At 45.5% G+C, this 9,211-nt stretch overlaps 1 long non-coding RNA gene across 1 annotated transcript; it reads left to right on the top strand.

Annotated features, from left to right (window-relative positions):
• Positions 1–520: 520 nt before the first annotated feature.
• LOC143837633 (uncharacterized) lies at positions 521–8,455 on the top strand. Its single transcript, XR_013231033.1, has 3 exons — positions 521–705; positions 1,067–1,212; positions 6,870–8,455. It is a non-coding gene; the product is annotated as an uncharacterized LOC143837633 (long non-coding RNA).
• The last annotated feature ends 756 nt before the right edge of the window (positions 8,456–9,211 follow it).

Raw genomic sequence — 9,211 nt, 5'->3', positions numbered from 1 at the left:
GGAAGAATTCAGTAGTATAATTTAATAAACACTGCAGTAAGCTGTCAATATAGTTGTAGAAATCATGCACTAAGGATGCCTGTGTAAAAACAACATCGGCACTATGGTCTACATCAAAAACATGGATCTGCATTTTGGCCTTATAAAGAGTATCTCAAGGTTGTTGTTGTTATTTATTTTATTTATATAAGCCACCCAAGGCCGGTGTTTGCTTGTCCTTTTACCGTGGTGAAGGAAAGCATTAAGAAACGGCAGCACTTCTTGTTCGCTTGCAATATATTTTTATAACTCCTGAATGTAATTTCCTGACTTCATATTTATTAATCTCTGCAATCCTGGCCTACAACACATCTGGTTTGGGTACAATCCATTCTAAATGGAAGTCGGCTTGAAATCTCAGCTGTCTTGCAGTGGAAACCAGTGGGACGGGTACACTGCACAACACGGACCCACCTTTTCTCCCCCAGAAAAATAAACAGATCCAAAATCCCACTCCCAACAACCACCACTTCCTCCCAGCGCATGTTTCGTGTGCAGTCGGCAGAGTAGCGAGCCCTGATCTCTTGTGACAGCTGCTCCCGAGGCGAGCAGTGCTGAGGATCGTCATCCGATTGGGCTGGGAAGGAGGCGATATTTAGGAGCTCCAGAGCAGTCACTGGGCAGACCTGCTGGAATGCGCACATGAGGACCAAAGTCCAAATTCCGGTGAGTATGATGGGGGCTTCTGCTCCCCCTGTTACCACCTGGAGGAAGAAGTGGATGGAAGGTGAGGAGATGAGGGCGGAGGGCGGCACAAGACGGCAGAGGGTAATACCAGGCTTATCAAGGCATGCTGCTAGGATGAGCATTGCCCTCCGAGTCAATGCTGGATTGCAAGATGGGGAGTTGCGACGGAAACAGCAGTGGCATCCGTTTAATTCCTGAATGATATCCCATAAATTGGTGGTCTGGCATCGGGTGGGGTGCATGCCACCAAATAATTTCTCAAAATCTCATTTCCTGAGATCAAGAGTTCCGGGTTGCTGTCTTCTGCCACACTCTTTCAGCTCTCTCTTTCTTCTCACAGCCAGAATCATCAGCCTAAATAACTGGATAAAGCCCAAGGTGATTGAAGAGGGGAGGAAAAGGCAAGGGAAACCTCCGCCTCTCCTGTTCCGTGCTATGATCTTCCGTCTCAGGCGTTTAACCCCAGGGTACTTCCGCCTGCTGCAGGTAAGAGGAATATTTCCTACCCTGTTGGGCAGCTGACTGGCCAAGAGGTCCTGTCTGGTGAATGGCACTTTGTATGTTCTAAACTGAGTCTGCAAACTTTCTTCATGTCATATTCAACGTGGGTATTCAGGCATGGGTATTGCGTTGCGGAAAGCATGTTGCCGGGGGGGGGGGGGGAAATAAAATCAGAGAAGAGTGAGCACTACCAAATTGCTTGGTCACACCAGGCTGCAGAGCTATGCAATTCTTCACTGCTACAGTTGGCATGCATGCACTGAGCACCTATCATGATAACAATTCCCTTGATAGGGTTCAGTCATAACCAGCCATGCTTAAGCCAGCAAGGGGTTATTTGGGTTGCCTCCTTTCCCCCAGCCCTGGGCATCCAGACATCTGGTGACGGCATAGGATTCCAAACTGAAGCTTAAAGACAGAATTAAAGACTACATTGCGTGTGTCACATGGAATGACAAAATGGTTTGGATGCTATTAATGCCCTTTGCTAAGAGCAGAGACTTCCTCTGAAGCAAGAGTCGTGTTCTGCCAGAGCCAGGCTTTTTGATGCTGCCACCGGTTGAATGGGTTCACAGGATCCAACCCATTGCTTTGTGACAAAGAGCTTTTGTTTAGGTTACTATGCATGAGCAGGAGGCGTGCACGGCCCATGGACCCCCTTCCCTTGCTCCGGCTCACTCACATAATGACGCATCATATTATTAACTGTTCAGACCTAATCTCATCATTGGATTCCATGGCAGAAGATAAGCAGAGAGCTTTTTAAACAACGGTGCTCCATTCATTTTTGAAAGTCAGGTGCATTTCTCCTCTCTGCCCCATAAACCCTTGATTCCTGTATTGACACATTTATGTTTGCCAGGACTGTGCATGATAAAGTCCTAATCTAGCCTTTCTCTTTTTTTTTGTCCTATTGAGAAAACCCTGAAACATTCTTCAGGCTTTGAGAAACCCCATTACATGCATTTCCGCATTGGGCATCCCCAAATTTGACCCCTCTTGAAAAGATTATCATGATACATTAAACAAAAACAAACTCTTTTCAAGCTGAGAGTCCTTTTGCTGGGGGGCAAGTGAGGGGCCAATTCTGTACCGCGCCTGAAGAAGCAACTTCTAGGGTGGAAACGGATGAAAAAGTCAACTCTTTAAAAATGCAAATCTGAATGATATTGCTAGCGCGAAAACAGTCCGAGTCTTCATTGGATGTTAACTGCATATTTTCAAAAATGTATTTTTATGCTCCACAGACTCTAGGATAAAATTATTTTTAAAAGATCAACTGCTGTCCACAGACTTTTGCTCTTTTACTGCTAGATTGTCTAGGCTTCTTGTGTACAAGTAATGTGTACATCTTTGGTTATCAGAGATTGAGAAGTGGGGGCTCATGATATTTACAGAGGGGAATTCCCTCGTCTTCACTGTCTAACTGAGCCCAGTGGGGCTCCTGACTTCCACTGATAACTGCCAGAGGTATTTTACTTGGGAGGGGGATTTTAAACATTCCCCCCATGTATTTTTTTAGCATTTCATGTTTTTCTGCAAACAGTGCTAGTGTGGCCCTGATCTGTGGATTTAGGTATCTGCAGATAGAGGGCACATCTGAAAAAATAGTATATAGACAACTACTGTCTTCTCGAGTGAAAACTATGATTCCCTAATCCCGACCTCATATCTGCCTACTGTTTTCCTAAAACAGCTAATATTTTGTGGTATTTTGCAGTGGATCCCTTCTGGGTCCTCTGATAGACCAATCAAGCAGGTCCCTGGGGTTTTTGAGCTGATCCACTCATTGAGCATCAATCTTTAGCTCAGCAACAAAGCCCAGTTTATGCCTCTTTCAAAGCCCTTTGAAAACAGTGGGATTTACTTCTGTGGAAACATTAATAGGATGAGAATGCTGCATGTTTAAAGTACCCTGTTCAAGGAGAAGCTATGCAAAGCTGAATTATTCAGGAGGGCTTTTTGCATGGGTAATAGGGCTGCACTGTAGTGATGTGGCTTAGAGAGAGGCCTGGAGAGGGGGCTTGGACTATACTGCTGCATATATAGTTCATACTGTCCTGACCAGCTGGATAACCCAGACTAGCCTGAACTTGTTATATCTTGAAAGTTAATCAGGGTTTGCTCTCACTAGTATTTGGATTGGAGACCTCCAAGGGTCATGAAGCAGAGGCAGGTAATCACAAACCACCTCTGAACATCTCTTGCCATGAAACTCCTACTGGGTCACTATAACCTAGCTGTTACATGATTGCAGAGAGAGAGAGAGAGAGAGAGAGAGAGAGAGAGAGATTGTACTATCTACATCTATAAGTAATTCTGGCTTTTGTTTAATATGTCATGTTAATATTATGCAGTGTTTCATCTCTGGTGGGTTTTCCAGATCTCCACAACCAAATGCCTATTGCATTGTCATTTGAAAGTTCCATGCTGTTGACTTAGTATTTTTAAAAAGGTGAAAGATTTATATGATCTGAAGAGAAACCAGAGTAGTCTGTGAGTCCAAGCGAGGAAAGTGGACGATAATGTAAATAAAAATCTTCATTTTAGCAGAATATGGAGGGCATAATGATGGTGGAAAAGGGGAATGAGAGAGAAAGGAAAGGAAGTTCCGGTGTGTGGGGGCTGGTCAGGCACAGCACCAGCCAGCTTGTCCGCATGCGCTGGCAGAGTATGCAGCGAGCTGTCTGGCTCGCCGATCACAGTGCTGTGTGTCAAAGAGAGGGCACCACATATCAAGCCACATGACAAGATGCTGCTTTGTTGCTGCTGTGCTATCGCAGTCCACGTGTGCACAGGCCGGAAGCCAAGGCACCCAAACAGAGATGTCTCAGCCCCCGCCGCCTACCAGCCCCACTCCCCTCACATGGTTCCCTGGCCCCTGGGGAAATTACTATTCCTCTGTTGCTTTGGGGAAGAGGGCATGGGGTGTCTTTTAGAAATTATTGGTGAATGCACTTATGCAACCCAGTGCTCAGCCACTGCCCTCCCAATCTCTAGACATTAAATCTCAGAAGGTGGAGACCAGATGCATTTCGACTGTGGTGCACATTTTGCGTACACATTGCAAGCAAATGTCAGCACACCACTTTCCTTGCATCTCCCCCGTAACAATCAGTTCAGACAATAAATATTGCTGTACATGTATGAAAAGGCAAGTAGCAGAGAGAAGTTTATTGATGCACACAATGATCCAGAGCCCAGCACGGTCAAAACAGTGCGAAGCTAGTGGGAAAGAGCCTTCCACAAAGTTTGTGTGTTCATCTTCCTTGGTGAATTGCTATGGTCTTTTGGTATTTCCCATTGAAAATGGGTGTCACTGGGATAAACAGTTGGGCGACTCACACCCTTTTCTATCAGAAAGATTCAGGCACTGAGGGCTAAACAGCTCACCATGAAATAACTACACTGAAGTTCAATGCTTTTCAATCTTATTAATTTCATTAAGGAAAACTTGACCAAATTTACACTGAACTCTCCCAATGAAATCCATGGGACCCAAAACTTCATTTGGAATAGATTAGGACTCTTTCTTTCTAGTATTTTATCCTGTCCTTCCTATGAAGACATAAATGTTGAAAGGAGAAGTCTAAATGTGAATTTATATCCAGCCTTTCTTATCCTCCCCCCACTTGGGCCTCTGTGTGTTTGTGTGTTTGTGTGCCTGTGGAAGGGTGAGCCGAACATGATTTCAGTGGTGCTTTCCCTCCCCTAGCATCCTTCTTTATCCCTAAACCTCCCTCCCCTCAACTGTACATCATAACTCCCCCTTTCATCAAGAACAGAAGACAATAGATATCCCATTTTCAAAATTAATTTCTGTTGCATAACGTGAGATTAGCATAATATGGAATTCCATTTGGCATAATTCCACCATGTGACACTTCCCTGGTCTGTTAGATCTGATTCATATTTGGGCCTAAAAATAAATCCAAACTGGGAAACTGGAAGTGGCAGGGGATTCATCTGTCCACTAAGTACACAGCAGGAAACCACTGCTATGTCAGCCTCCACCCAGATGGAAAGACATTGCCCTACCATACAGGGCTGTTGTAAAGAACATTATGCCTAGCACTTTGAATATTCTAGAACGCTACATTTCTCCCATTGCCTGGGATGCCAAGCGAGGGTGTGCAAAAGCCTAGGAATGCAGAAGATCTTGCAGCTGTGTTCCCATCAGGCCCCACACAGGCAATGTTTAATTCTTCAGTGACATAGGGTGCGGCACTTAGCTTGTTTGGCAGCTGAAATACACAATAAACACAGGGAGGCTCCTTCCCCCCAAAGGGATTAGTTCAGTTCCAGGGCCAGCAAGGCCCTGAAAGTAAGAGTTGAGATCAGCCTTTCTCAACTTTTTTACCCCTGAAACATTCTTCAGGCTCCAAGAAACCCCCGAAGTGTCTCCATTGTGCAGAATATGGTTGGGAAGCATAGCTGTGTACATGCCCCTCCCCTTTCCACCACCTCCAGGCCCATCATTGGCCACTTTTGGGTGAGGGAGGTCGACATGACCATATATGGTCATATATCTGATAAAAGTTTAACAAATTAAAAAATATATAGAAATTAATTAACTCCCACCCATTCAGGAAGCCCTTCCAGGGCCATCATGAAACCCTGGCTTTGGAAACCTGGTTCAGGTAAACAGGAAAGATCTGGTTGTCATCATGGAACTCCTCTTGTTCGTCCTGTTCTCTGGCAATCTTTTTGTCCATGCATTTTTGGAAGCACAAAGGCCATCTTTGGTGCTTGGAATCTATCTTGAGTTAAGGAGGCACTGGAATCTTTTGCCTTGGATGGATCTCCTTGGCATTAGCCACGCTGTTCTGCCAGGCCTATGGCTGAGGCCAGATGTAACATCAGAAACTGCCAGCCTCTCTGCCCGCCAGGCCGGAACCCCCTCCCACGAGAGATGGCATTACAGGCAATTGGAATATTTTAGCACTTAATAGTGGAGTTTTAATGTTCTAGATTTGTATGCTGGATTTTATGTATATAGTATTTATAATCTTGTAAACCACCCTGAGCTCCCAAAGGCAGGGTGGTATATAAATTTCTAAATACAAAAAATGCATAAATATAGATGAATGAATGAATGGATGGATGAATGAATGAATTAATTAATTAAATAAGGTGGCTTGGCTGAAAGAAACCTTCCCAAGACCACCCAGTGATTTTCATGGTCAAGGCATTGAACACAGACCTCACTGTTCTTATTTTCCAGCTGCATCCACTCCTCCATCCGGCTTTTCCATCACAGCAGATAATCATAGGAACACTAAGACAATTTTTTGAGTAGTGAATAGAGCACCATATTTATAATCCTAAACAGACTTAACCATTCTACACCCATCAACTCCAGGGGAGGTAGAATCCCACACAGTTACTCCAATCCAATCCTATTAAAATCAGCCCATTTAGCTCAACCAATTTCTTCGCTGCTCTCATGGCTGCCACTAAATGCCCATACAGGGGCTTTGGCCAATGACAGAATATTGGGAGATTCTAAGTAAGCGTCCTCCTTTGATGGAGGCTGCTTTTTCTGAATGGGGGCTCCCTGCAGACGAAAGGTGATACCCTTTGGTGGGCGCGAGATCGGAGGCCACAGTTCTAAGGCTTTGCTTTCCTTTTCCAATTCACAGATGCAATTGGCCAGTGGATCCAAGTCAGAACCTCGAGACCGGCTGGTGAATCATCTGGCACTGCTGCTGGCCATCATGGGGTTAAGCCTCTCCTACTACAGCGCTCGGCAAATGAGCGAAGAGGTTAAACCGCATTCAGAGCCATGACGCTCGTCTTCCGAGGAGGAGCAATCCGGGGCCAGGGTGGTGGCAGCAGGGCAGACCGACAAGAGGCAAGGGTGGGACTTTTGAAACTCACCATGTGAATCTGGGGATATTCTTAGCATGCGCTTGTTTGGGTGGCTCCCATGGTTCTTCCTTGTGTAGCAGGTCACGGGCTTCCCCTTCCAGCGCCAGCTTCACCCTCTTCTCCAAGATCCTCACTGAAGGGATACATCTATCCGTTTTCCCAACACTTTCCACTGCACTACAATGGGGATCACTGGTTGCAGGTTTCACACTCCTCTTTGGCCTCTTCCTAGTCAAGATGGCTTCAGAGAAATAGAGGATGGGAATTGGCTCCAGTCTGCCTTGCAACCTTGTCCTGGGCAGGTAAGAATCCCCTCTGGGTGACTGGGTAGAGCAGCTTTCTTGTACGCCGCGGGTATACAGGGTCTTTTTTCAATCAAGAGGGAAGAAATAGCCACAGCAAAAAGGGAAGGAGGAAGAAGGCAGGCTGGTTCTCTCTTGCAAATTTATTCGCAAAGCTGACCCTGGCCTGGCTCATGTCCATCAGGCCAGAGTTCAAAAAACAGAAACGTCCAAATAGAAACGCATTACGAGGAGGAGTGGACAATGAGTTTTGACAGCGGGCTTAAGCAGTGCTTTTCTGCGATCAGAATGAGGCCCAATAGGTAAAGAGGAAATAATTCAGCCAGTGTGGAATGACTGTGTTGCTCCGCAGAAGCCTCCTAGACAGGGCACATGGACCCTCTTAGCATCTAAGGCAGCAGCAATTACGCACAATTTCCCGCAGGTCACTGCCTTAAAGGGCTCGCAGAGAGAGGGGTTTTCGGGAGGCCACGCCCATCCTTTTTTTTATAAGCGATGGGCAGTGGCTGGAAGATGGGGTGGGGGAAGACTGCCAAAATGTGCTGCATCAAAAGTAATTGGTTTTATTACAGATGGCTGAGTCTATTCACCATCCACTCCCTCCCACTCAGCCAAACGCAGTGTGGACTCTGGGAGGCTGGGAGGAAGACGCTGACTAGCGGTTATATAACGGCACATGTGGCAAGGCAGCTGTGACCTAAATCACTGCTTGGTAAGCTTGCGACTAGAAAGGCAAGGAGGATTTAAAAAAAACAAACAAACAATGATGCTGATATTCTATATTTGAAAAGGGTCATTAGTTGGGAAGAGTGCAGGAGTGGGTTGATACCTCACAAGAGGAGGGGAAAGCAAGTTAATATAACCTCTTTTAGGGGTCTTTAAGTCAATTTAGTCCAGGTTTCAAAACAAACTCACCCCCCAAGAAACCTCAGCAGATGAGGCTCCTGCAAAGCAGAGATTAGCTGAGGAAGGCCCTAATGGCAAACATCCATCCATCCCACCCCAACAAATGACGGGATGAGCTGTGTTGCACTGTGTACAATAAATCTGATTTAGAAACCCTCCCCTGTTCACTGTTTGGCTGCCTGTTTTCTACAAGTCAACCAAGAAAATAAAAAATACTGAATCCTACAATTCCTCAGGAGCACACCAAAATGGACACCGCTCATAGAATCGATGATGTCATCAGATCACTGTCCTAGAAAGTTCCTGCCACATATTGAAGGGGGAGAGGGGCAAGGCCACAAATTATGAGACTGTGATTCCATGTGTACTTACTTTGGAGAAAATTCTACCGATTACACTGGAATTTGCTTCTGATTAACCACAGATAGGGTTCGGCTGTTAATCTACTTCCTTCCAAAGGCCTTTATAAAGAGGCTTAGCCTCCGCTGAATCATTGCAACAATGTGCTTGGTTCAGCAACCATCACAGCCAAATGGTCATACATATGACCAGTGCTATCAAAGAATTTGTTCTATTTCCGGCGTGCCACTCACGTGATCTAAGAAGTTGAACAACGGTTTTCCCGTTCAACAGGCAAGCAAGAGACACCATATAATTGGAAATGGACAACTGGCTGCCTTACAGGTGCCTCGTAATTGTTAGGGTGCTTCCACGTGACCTAGAGAGCTGAAAATGTGTCCACATTTCAGTATCAGAATGGTCAGGAATTATATTCCAAAACGGATTGATCTTTAGAGTCTCATTGTCCCCATTCCCGTATTCAGTTGACAGGCTTTGGGCACAGACAAAAGTTTGTCTAGTGCACATGATTTATCCCACTCTGTAAGCACACAATCAGAATAACT

This window comes from Paroedura picta, chromosome 5 (assembly GCF_049243985.1).
Source record: "Paroedura picta isolate Pp20150507F chromosome 5, Ppicta_v3.0, whole genome shotgun sequence".
NCBI classification, from domain to species: domain Eukaryota; kingdom Metazoa; phylum Chordata; class Lepidosauria; order Squamata; family Gekkonidae; genus Paroedura; species Paroedura picta.
The sequence above is the reverse complement of the archived record's forward strand: the minus strand, read 5'-3'. Positions and strand labels throughout refer to the sequence as shown.